The sequence below is a fragment of the Ovis aries genome, chromosome 14, assembly GCF_016772045.2.
Source record: "Ovis aries strain OAR_USU_Benz2616 breed Rambouillet chromosome 14, ARS-UI_Ramb_v3.0, whole genome shotgun sequence".
Lineage (NCBI taxonomy): Eukaryota > Metazoa > Chordata > Mammalia > Artiodactyla > Bovidae > Ovis > Ovis aries.
This window is the reverse complement of record NC_056067.1, coordinates 44813350-44826018: the sequence shown is the minus strand read 5'-3', so window position 1 is coordinate 44826018 and position 12669 is coordinate 44813350.

Here is a 12669-nt window from a genome sequence, read left to right as displayed (position 1 = left end):
TACTTAGTTGCCCTTGGCATTCACACAATAGCACAGTTGTGTGTAGTACTTGAATAATTCAAAGTCAGGCTTTGAAAGCCATTTGCATTATATAGGTTCATTTGCCAACAGCCTTGTAAGCAAGCCTGTCTCATTAGCATTTAAATCTGTTCTTCTATGTAGCATTTATTTTTTGTTGACATTTTAGTGATAGCCACTGTGACAGGTGTGAGGTGTTACCACATTGTGTTTTTTATTTGCATTTCTCTGTGGTGTTGGAGAAGACTCTTGAGAGTCCCTTGGACTGCAAGGAGATCCAACCAGTCCATCCTGAAGGAGATCAGCCCTGGGATTTCTTTGGAAGGCATGATGCTAAAGCTGAAACTCCAGTACTTTGGCCACCTCATGCAAAGAGTTGACTCATTGGAAAAGACTCTGATGCTGGGAGGGATTGGGGGCAGGAGGAGAAGGGGATGACCGAGGATGAGATGGCTGGATGGCATCACTGTCTCGATGCACATGAGTCTGAGTGAACTCCGGGAGTTGGTAATGGCCAGGGAGGCCTGGCGTGCTGTGATTCATGGGGTCACAAAGAGTTGGACACGACTGAGCGACTGAACTGAACTGAACTGAACTGAATAATTAGCAGTGAAGTGAAGTGAAAGTTGCTTAGTCGTGTCCGACTCTTTGCTACCCCATGGACTATACAGTCCATGGAATTCTCTAGGTCAGAATACTGGAGTGGGTAGCCTTTCCCTTTTCCAGTGGATCTTCCCAACCCAGGGATCAAACCCGGGTCTCCCACATTGCAGATGGATTCTTTACCAGCTGAGCCACAAGGGAAGCCCAATAATTAGCAGTGATGAGTATCTTTTTGTGTTTTGTGCCTGTTTTAAAAAAATTTTTTTATTGGGGTATAATTGCTTCATCTGTGCCTTGTTTTAAGTGATTGATTTTTCTTCTTATTTTAGGTTATATTTTCCTGCTTCTGTGTGTCACTGTTTATTTTTAACGGGATGTCAGACATTGTGATTTGGAAATATTTTTGTGTTTCTGTAAGTATTTTAGTAGGGACACTGACATTCTTACCGAAAAAGTTACGTAAATTGACAACTCTGGTAATGCCTATGAAAGGTGAAATCCTCAGAAGGGCCATCAAGATCTCTCTTATTTCTCTGCATTTTGGCGCCTGTGGGTCTGTCGTCGTACATGTCTCCTAGGTGCTCAAGTGATCACTCTGATCGGCTTTTATGTTTTAATAAAATGAAACTTTATCAAGGCTACCTTATCTGTACAATTACAAATAATAATCTCTATCCTTCCTTCTATTTGTGTTGGTCTGATATGTGGAAGTATAATTGGATTGCCTGTAGCACCAAGCCCTCAGTTCTGTCTTTAACCAGGTACTACCTGGGAGTTTACATCTGGCCTAGAGGTGTGGGTTAAAGCTCCCCAAAGGGTTTTTTATGTTTGTTTGTTTGTTTAAATATGAATCAGTTTCCACCATGGGAAATCTGTGCAGTTTTACACAGATTCTGAAATCTCTGGTTCTGGACTCCTGTGGAGAAACTGGAAGACCTTGCAGTACAAGCTGGATGCCTGCAACACTAACTCCTGGAGGTGGGATGCACTCTTCAGTGTACCATAGCCATGCCCAGCATTTGTTCCCTTTTTAATGACCCGTCTGTTCCTGGGGCATTGGGAGGGTGCCTGTTTGTTCTTAGGAAATCCAAACCCCTATTATATCCAGAAAGATATCTTAGGCTCTATTTCCTCCCCTCTCTGTTGTGAATGCTCTCCCAGCCATCCCAAACTAGCTCTACCCAACAGACCTTCTTTCCCTCCCTAGAGCCCGGTCTGTCCAGTTACCAGGACTTTGTTCAGATATTCCTCTCTGCCAGGTACAATCTCCTGAGAATTTTTTTTCTCATAGATTTCCAGGTGATGCTGAAGTTGCTGGTCAAGGGACCACATATTGTAAACTACTGATTCATTCATTTATTTAAAAATTCAGATATTTTTGAACATTTCTAGTGTGTATATCTTGAGTCTTATTTTATTGCCTCAATTCCCATAATATTTACAACCAGGAAATGGGTTGTAATTTTCCATATCAATTACAAAATTTAAACGATTACATAATATAACAAACTAAGGTCAACAAATGATTGTGGACTTGATTATTTTCTCATATAAATACCAATTACTGAGTAATCTCTGTATGAGACTATTATTCTTACAAAGACAACTTTAAAGGAGAAATAAAATTGTAAACAATGAAGCAATTCTTTACATATTGGAACCTGCCACCCTTCCAGAAAGTCAGATTTTTCTCAATGTAATCCGTGAGCACTTAGAAACTTTGTGTAATTTCCATTAACTTGTCTACTAGTGGGTCCTAATAGAGATAGGTTAGCTCAGTTCCAAAACTATCTCTTTTGGAGATAAAAGCTAGCAGGTATGGTTTGTGGCAGTCTGAAAATCACCCTGAAATATACATGATCTTACATGGGATTAGATAATTTGTTTAGGATTCTCCTTGTTGCCATACTTCTGTTAGAATCAAAGACGTAGCATCTAATTTCACAAGAATAAGGAAGGCTAAGTGGAAAAGGTCAGTTTTCATTCCAATTCCAAAGAAAGGCAATGCAAAAGAATGCTCAAACTACCGCACAATTGCACTCATTTCACACGTTAGTAAAGTAATGCTCAAAATTCTCCAAGCTAGGCTTCAGCAATACGTGAACCATGAACTCCCTGATGTTCAAGCTGGTTTTAGAAAAGGCAGAGGAACCAGAGATCAAATTGCCAACATCTGCTGGATCATGGAAAAAGCAAGAGAGTTCCAGAAAAACTCTGTTTCTGCTTTATTGACTATGCCAAAGCCTTTGACTGTGTGGATCACAATAAACTGTGGAAAATTCTGAAAGAGATGGGAATACCAGACCACCTGACCTGCCTCTTGAGAAATCTGTATGCAGGTCAGGAAGCAACAGTTAGAACTGGACATGGAACAAGAGACTGGTTCCAAATAGGAAAAGGAGTCCGACAAGGCTGTATATTGTCACTCTGCTTATTTAACTTCTATGCAGAGTACATCATGAGAAACGCTGGGCTGGAAGAAGCACAAGCTGGAATCAAGATTGCCGGGAGAAATATCAGTAACCTCAGATATGCAGATGACACCACCTTTATGGGAGAAAGTGAAGAGGAACTAAAAAGCCTCTTGATGAAAATGAAAGAGGAGAGCGAAAAAGTTGGCTTAAAGCTCAACATTCAAAAAATGAAGGTCATGGCATCTGGTCCCATCACTTCATGGGAAATAGATGGGGAAACAGTGGAAACAGTGTCAGACTGTTTGGGCTCCAAAATCACTGCAGATGGTGATTGCAGCCATGAAATTAAAAGACACTTACTCCTTGGAAGAAAAGTTATGACCAACCTAGAGAGCATATTGAAAAGCAGAGACATTACTTTGCCAACAAAGGTCAGTCTAGTCAAGGCTATGGTTTTTTCAGTGGTCATGTATGGGTGTGAGAGTTGGACTGTGAAGAAAGCTGAGTGCTGAAGAATTGATGCGTTTGAACTGTGGTGTTGGAGAAGACTCTTGAGAGTCCCTTGGACTGCAAGGAGATCCAACCAGTCCATCCTGAAGGAGATCAGCCCTGGGATTTCTTTGGAAGGCATGATGCTAAAGCTGAAACTCCAGTACTTTGGCCACCTCATGCGAAGAGTTGATTCATTGGAAAAGACTCTGATGCTGGGAGGGATTGGGGGCAGGAGGAGAAGGGGATGACCGAGGATGAGATGGCTGGATGGCATCACTGTCTTGATGCACATGAGTCTGAGTGAACTCCGGGAGTTGGTAATGGCCAGGGAGGCCTGGCGTGCTGAGATTCATGGGGTTGCAAAGAGTCGGACATGACTGAGTGACTGAACTGAACTGAACTGAACTGAACTGAACTGATTAATGAAAATTTGGGTTGTTTTCTGCCTTTATGGCTATTGCGAATAATACTGGTAGAAACATCTGTGAACAATTATCTGAATCCTAAGCAATTGTGTCCCTGCTTTCAAGTATTTTGAATATATATTTGGAATTGACAGAAAATATTCTATATATAACTTTTTGAGGAACCACCATACTTTTTCCCACAATGGTTATACCATTTTACATTCCCATAAGCAATGCAATGGCTTTCAATTTCTCTACAACCTCACCAACACTTGTTTGCCTCCCACGCCCTTTTTTTCTGCTATAGCCATCTTGGTAGTGGCTTTGCATTCAATCTTAGCCAAAAAGCCAAGAAGCAATTCATTATGGGTTTGATTTGCACTTCCTTAATGACTAATTCAGAGAAGGCAATGGCAACTCACTCCAGTGCTCTTGCCTGGCAGATCCCATGGATGGAGGAGCCTGGTAGGCTGCAGTCCATGGGGTTGCTAGGAGTAAAAGGACATGACTGAGCGACTTCACTTGGACTTTTCACTTTCATGCCCTGGAGAAGGAAATGGCAACCCACTCCAGTGTTCTTGCCTGGAGAATCCCAGGGACAGGGGAGCCTGGTGAGCCGCTGTCTATGGGGTTGCACAGTGTCGGACACAACTGAAGCGACTTAGCAGCAGCAGCAGCAGCAGCAGCAGCAGCAGCAGCAATGACTAATTATGCCAACCATTTTTCCATGGTTAGTCATTTATATATATATTTTGGAGAAGTGTCTTTCGCTAGTATTCTCAGTATGTCTGCATCCATATTCACAAGGGATATTGGTCTATAGTATTTTGTTTCTGTTTTTTTCCTTGTAGTGTCTTTGTCTGATTTTGGTGTCAGTGCAATTCTGGCATCATAGAATGAGGTAGTATTTCCTCTTCTGCAGTTTATTCAAAGATTGTCTTTCCCCCTTGAATGGTCTTATCATCCATGTTGAAAATTGACTGTATATATGAGGGTTTATTTCCGGGCTGTCTCTTCTATTTCTTTAATCTGTATGTCTGTCCTTATGTTAGTGCCATAGTGTTATGTTTTTTTCATGTGTACTGAGTTATCACTTCTTTTTATTTATTTATTTTTGGTTGCTCTGGGTCTTCACTGCTGTGCATGGGCTTTCTCTAGTTGTGGTGAGTGGGGGCTACCCTTCATTGCTCTGCACAGGCTTCTCATTGTGGTGATTTCTCTTGTTGTGAAGCACAGGCTCTAGGGCACGCAGGCCTCCATAGTTGTGGTGCACATGAGTTCAGTAGTTGCAACTTGTGGCCTCTGGATTGTGGGCTCAGTAGTTGTGGTTGCAGGGGCTTAGTTTCTCTGTGTCATGTGGAATCTTCCCAGACTAGGGATCCAAGCAGTGTCCCCTGCATTGACAGGCGGATTTCCTATCCACTGTACCACCAGGGAATTCTGTTAAGTTTTGAAGTTTTAATTTTTTAATATAAATTTATTTATTTTAATTGGAGGCTAATTACTTTACATTATTGTATTGGTTTTGCTGTACATCAACATGAATTTGCCATGGTATACATGTTTTTAAAGGGTTATTTTTAGTTATTTGGGGCCCTTTGAAATTCCATATGAATTTGGGAATTCTTTCCCATTTCTGCAAAAATGGGCTTTTGATAAAAATTGCATTAAATCTGTGTTATCTCTTGGGTAATATTGATATCTTAACAATGTTAAGACTTCCTATTTTACTTTGAACATGAGACATCTTTCCATTTATTTAGGTCTTTATTTTCATTCAACTTTTTTTTTTTTTTTCCAGCATTCAGATCTTTCACCTTCTTGGTTAGATTTATTACTAAGTATCTTATTCTTGTAGGTATGGTTGTAAAATACAAGGAGCTTCCTAATTTTCTTTTGGGGTTGTTCATTGCTCTTCTATAGGTACAGTAATGATTCTGGGGTGTTAGTTTTCCCTGCAACTTTGCTGAATTCATTTATTAGCTTTATTAGTCATTGTGAATTCTTTGGGATTTTTAATGTATAGGATTCATGTCATCTGCAAAAATAATAATAATAATAAAGAGAGAGAGAGAGATCATTTTACAACTTCCTTTCCACTTTAGATGACCTTTTTTTCCCCCTTGTCTTATAGCTCTGGGTAGAACTTCAAGTACAATGCTTAATAGCAACTGTGAAAGCAGGTCTCCTCCCTTGTGTTTTTCTGGTCTTAGGGGGAAAACTTTCAGTCTTTCACCTTTGAGTATGACTTTAGCTGTAGGTTTTTCACAAATAACTTTATCATGTTGAAGAAATTTTCCTCTATTTTGAGTTTTCTGAGCATTTTCATCATGAAAGGTTATTGGATTTTCCAGATGTCTTCTCTACATAAATCATGATGAGTAAGTGGGGTTTTTTCCATTCATTTTATTAATGGGAAGGATTACATTGATTAATTTTCTTATGTTGAACCACCCTTGCATTGCTGAGGTAAATTCCATTTGCTCATGGTGAGTAAACCTTTTAATATGCTGTTGGATTTAATTTGCTAATATTTTGTTGAGGATTTTTGCATCTGTATTCATAAAGGATATTCATCTGTAATTATCTTTCCCTGTGAAGTCTTTATCTGTCTTTGGTATCAGAACAATACTGGCCTCATAGAACAAGTTAAGGAGTGTTTTCCCTCTTCAGGTGTTTTTGTTTCTTTTTTTTTAAGTTTGAGAAAGATTGGTGTTAATTCTTCATTAAAAGCTTGGTAGAATTCTGGTTCAAAGCTTTCTTTGTCAGGATGTTTTTGATTATGATTCAATCTCTTCTTATAGGTCTGTGGAAATCTTGAGTCAGTTTAATTTATTTTTCAAGGAATTTTTCTATTTTTTCTTATTTATCTAATATGTTGGTATATAATTGTTCATATTTTGTCCTATAGTTCTTTTTATCTCTGTAAGGTTGGTGGTAATATCTCCATTTTCATTTCAGATTTTAGTTATTTGTATTTTCTCTTTGTCAGTTTGGGTAAAGGTTTATTAATTTCATTGAACTTTTCAAAGAGCCAACGTTTGGTTTTGTTGATTTTCTCTATTGTCTTTCTACTATCTATTTGGTTTGTCTCCACCCTATTTTTTGTTATTTTCTTCCTTCTGTAGCCTTTGGTTTCAGTTCAGTTCAGTTCAGTCGCTCAGTCGTGTCCGACTCTTTGTGACCCCATGAATTGCAGCGCGCCAGGCCTCCCTGTCCATCGCCAACTCCCAGAGTTCACTCAAACTCACATCCATTGAGTTGGTGATGCCATCTAGCCATCTCATCCTCTGTTGTCCCCTTCTCCTCCTGCCCCCAATCCCTCCCAGCATCAGTCTTTTCCAATGAGTCAACTCTTTGCATGAGGTGGCCAAAGTTTGTCTTTTTTATAGTCTCTGAAGGCAGAAGTTAGGCTATTGATTTTTGATTGCTTTTTTATGTAGGCGATTACTGCTACAAATTTCCCTCCTAGCACTGTTTTTGCTCTGTACCTTAAATGTTGGTATGTTGTGTTTTCATTTTCATTAGTCTTTAAGTATTTTCTGATTTAATTTCTGTTTTCTTCTTTGACCCATGGATTGTTGTCTTAGTCCATTTAAACTGCTGTACAAAATACAAAAGATTGGATAGCTTATAAGCAAATTTATTTTTCACAGTTCTTGGGCTGAAAGCCTGAGATCAGGGTGCCAGGACTGTCAGCCTCTCCTTCTGGTTGCAGACTTCTTAATGTGTCCTTTAATAGCAAAACAGGGCTAGAGAGTTGTTGTTCAGTCACTGCATTGTTGCAGCACGCCAGGCTTCCCTATCCTTCACTAACACCCAGAGTTTGCTCAGATTCATGTCCATTGAGTTGATGATGCCATCCCATCATCTCATCTTCTGCTGCCCCCTTCTCCTCCTGGCCTGGTCTTTTCCAGTAAGTCAGCTCTATGCATCAGCTGGCCAAAGAATTGGAACTTCAGCTTCAGCATCAGTCCTTCCAATGAATATTCAAGGTTGATTTCCTTTAGAATGACTGATTTGACATCCTTGCTGTCCAAGGGACTCTCAAGAGTCTTTTCCAGCACCTCAGTTTGAAAGTATCAATTCTTTAGTGCTCAGCCTTCTTTATGGTCCAACTCTCACATCCATACATGACTACTGGAAAAACCACAGCTTTGATTTTACAGACCTTTGTTGCCAAAGTAACATCTTTGCTTTTTAATACACTATGTTTGTCATAGTTTTCTTCCAAGGAGCAAGCATTTTTTAATTTCATGGCTGCAGTCACCATCCGCAGTGATTTTGGAGTCTAAGAAAATAAAGTCTGTCACTGTTTCCATTGTTTCCCCATCTATTTGCCATGGAGTGATGGCACCGGATGCCATGATCTTAGTTTTTTGAATGTTGAGTTTTAAGCCAGCTTTTTCTCTCTTCTCTTTCATTTTCATCAGGCTTCACTGGTAGCTCAGACAGTAGAGAATTTGTCTGTAATGCAGGAGGCCCAGGTTCGATCCCTAGGTTGGGAAGATCCCCTGGAGAAGGAAATGGCAACCCACTCCAGTATTCTTGCCTGGAAAATTCCAAGGACAGAGGATTCTGGTGGAGTACAGTCCATGGGGTTGCAAAGAGTTGGACACAACTGGGCGACTAACACACTTCAGTTTCATCAAGAGGCTCTTTAGTTCCTCTTCACTTTCTGCCATTGGGGTGGTATCATCTGCATATCTGAGGTTATTGATATTTCTCCCAGGAATCTTGATTCTAGCTTGTGCTTCATCCAGCCCAGCATTTCGCGTGATGTACTCTGTAGATAAGTTAAATAAGTAGAGTGACAATATGCAGCCTTGACATACACCTTTCCCAATTTTGAATGAGTTTATTGTTCCATGTCTGCTTCTAATTGTTGCTTTTTGGCCTGCACACAGATTTCTCAGGAAGCAGGTAAGGTGGTCTGGTATTCCTCTTAAAGAATTTTCTTCAATCTGTTGTGATCTACACAGTCACAACAAACTGAATGAAGCAGAAGTAGATGTTTTTCTGGAATTCTCTTGCTTTTTCTATGATGCAACAGATGTTGGCAATTTGATCTCTGGTTCCTCTGCCTTTTCTAAATCCAGCTTGTACATCTGGAAGTTCTTGGTTCACATACCGTTGAAGCGTAGCTTGAAGGATTTTGAGCATTGCCTTGCTAACATGTGAAATGAGTGCAATTGTGTGGTAAGTTTGAACATTCTTTGGCATTGCTCTTCTTTGGATTGGAATGAAAAAATCTTTTCCAGTCCTGTGGCCACTGATGATTTTTCCAAATTTGCTGGCATATTGAGTGCAGCACTTTCACAGCATCATCTTTTAGGATTTGAAATAGCTCAGCTGGAATTCCATCACCTCCACTAGCTTTGTTCTTAGTGATGCTTCCTAAGGTGGCCCACTTGACGTCACACTCCAGGATGTCTGGCTGTAGGTGAGTGATCACACCATCATGGTTATCTGGGTCATTAAGACATTTTTTTGTACAGTTCGTCTGTGTATTCTTGCCACTTCTTCTTAATATCTTCTGTGAGATCTCATTTATAAGAGAACTAATCTGATTCATGAGGGTTCCACCCTTCTGACCTAAGCACCTCCCCAAAGCCCCACCTCCTAATACCATCCAATTGGCTAGTAGGATTTCATCGTATGAATTTTTAGGACATTGCAGCTGTTTAAGAGTGTGTACTTTAATTTCCATGTATTTGTGATTTTTCCAGTTTTCCTTATTCATTTATAATTTCATCCTGTTGCAGTCACTTAAGTTACTTTGTGTGATGATATCAATAATTTAGGGAGAATGTTTCATGTTCACTTGAGAAGAATATATATTTTGCAGTTTTCAGGTAGGTTGTTATTTCTCTGTTAGATTTTTTTTTAAGGCTTTTATAAGTGTGTTTTTATTTTTTAAATAACAGAAAGAGTAATAAACTATCATCATTATAGCAAGCTGATCTGAATTGTGTTAAATATTAAATTTGGACTAATGTTCATAGTCAAAAATAATTATTTTAAAATTTATGAAACACATTTTTTATTTTTGTAGGAAATATAGTCAGGTCCTACCTAGCATAAAACCCTTGGCAACTGTCTTGGCAAAAAGTCTTGGCAACTGTCATAATGCAAAAATACTCAATTTGAGATATTGGAGGAAAAAGATTTCATAAAACTTTACACTTATTCCTAAATACAACTGTAACGGGTAAAGACACGGCAACTCAAAGAAACATCACTTAAATTTCAATGTGCAAATATGAAACAAGTTCATTAAATTTATTGTTCTCCATTACGTATATTAATTCAATTGTGCCTTCAGTTTGAATAATTTCTATATGACTATGTTTGTCAACTGTATTTCACCTGTGTTTATAACAAATACACATGTATAAGCATTCCACCTTTGTTTTAAGTTGTGTTTCTATTTCCTTGTTTGGTTAAAGAGAATTAAATATAGGGTCTCCCTATTTTAGGGGGAAATTCTTGGTGTTCACGTTGTTCTAAAATGAGAGTAATGTAAAATACTAAACAAAAACAACAACAAATAGGTTTTAATTGACTTGTTCAAGTCTTCTCTTTCTTTACTTATCTTCTGTGTGGTTGATCTATCCATTACTGAAAGTAGGGTATTGGAATCTCCCACTGTCTGTCTTTTGACTGGTGAGTTTAATCCATTTACATTTAACTACTGGAAAGGAGGAACTTCTGCCAATTTACTCATCATTTTCCAAATGCCTTATAACTTCTTTACCCCTCATTTTCTTCATTATTGTCTGAGGAATTGTTGTCAGACACTAAAGTGAACTTTGTAAGGTAGACATTAGTCTCTCTGGCTGGAATATATTGGAGACATTCTAGGCTAACTGAATCAAAGAGAATACTTGGTTAAGGGAATATTTTTTGTTCAAGGAGGCATGAGAAGATCTGTGTGATTGCCAAAAGAATTTTGATCTTCTGAGACACAATACTGCCAAGGAGGCAACTGCATGCCTTTCACTAGATCTTCAAATTCAGCCTATGTTCCTGAGATGTATGACTCTGGGATATTTGCTAGTACTGCCTGAGTCTCAGGTTGCTGACTGTGTCATAAAAATGATTATAACATTTACATAATAGTCTGTGGGAGGATTAATAAAAGTAAGAAAAACACACTGAATGACTTACATGTGCCAGGTACTCCATTGTTTGCTTTATGTGTAAATTCTCAAAACCATCTGATAAAATGGAAACTATTTCTGTTTTGGTGCAGAAGTCAAAACTTGAGAAGTAAATTTCCTTAGATTAATGGAAAGCAAGTGCCAGTATCAATAGGCTGATCCAAACCTGGAAATTTGGGTCCAGAACTGGGAGATTTAATTGTTTGAATGCTGCAAAGTCCTTAGCATCCAGTGCAGCTATACAGTGTGCTATACATAGCCATGAAACTAACTGCTGCTAATAACAATGTTGTTTGTTTCCATTATATTTTTTCCCGGTTAATCTCTAATGCCAGAGCTTACTTTCTGTGTATCTCAAGCCACACAACTTTGTCATTGTCTTTTTATCAGTGAAATCATAGACATTTCTTTTCTCTAACATAATTGCATCCTGTTTAAAAGACAGTGTGTGACTCTCCTTTGGTGTCAAACACAAAGCTAGCCTCCCACAAAGTGCTGTGATGTGTGCCTTAGTTCTTTCAGGATCTTTATGAATGACTGCACAAGCATCTCTAGCAACATCTGACAAGCCCAAGGTTATTGAAGCTACTCTCACTTTCCAGGCATCAATGATCTTCAATAACATGGAAGGTCCATCTAGTCAAAGCTATGGTTTTTCCAGTAGTCGTGTATGAATGCAACAGGTGGACCATAAAGCTGAGCACCAAAGAATTGATGCTTTTGAACTGTGGTGTTGGAGAAGACTCTTGAGAGTCCCTTGGACTACAAGGTCAAACCTGTCCATCCTAAAGGAAATCAGTCCAAAATATCCATTGGAAGGACTGATGCTGAAGCTGAAGCTCCAATACTTTGGCCACCTGATGCAAAGAATTGACTCATTGGAAAAGACCCTGGTGCTGGGAAAGACTGAAGGCAGGAGAAGGGGACGACAGAGAATGAGATGGTTGGATGGCATCACTGACTCGATGGACATGAGTTTGAGCAAGCTCTGGGAGTTGGTGATGGACAAGAAAGCCTAGTGTGCTACAGTCCATGGGGTCACAGTCAGACATGACTGAGCTGAACTGAACTGAACCTCCATTCAGGAACAGTGAGGGCAGTTGCACTCAACCCAGAGGACCCTGTATTGAGAGGTTATGCTCAAGTCTTTTAGGGTTCTGATACTGGGTAAAGCCTTACTCTCCTCCATACAGGGATCTGAAGCCTCTTTCATTCTGCTCTTTCTCCAAAAGACATGTGTAGTATACTCTCCCACCTACCAGTAGCCATGCTGTGTTCTTGTCTCCTCAGAGTATTTTGGATAGTAAATATATTTTCCTGCAAGACCGTTCAGTTACCAAAGGAGGATTTGTTGGAAGGAAATGGGAGTGTCTTGTAAAAGCCACCAAAAGGTGAATCAATAAGTAAGTTAAGTGACAACTGATTATGAAAACTCACTAGAAGATGTGACATTTGAGACCAGAATGATGCAGTCATGTGAAGAAAATGATGAACTCAATAGCTAATATTTATTTAAATGCTTTTGAGGTACCAAGCATTTTATACCAATTAACCTACTTAATCTTCATCATA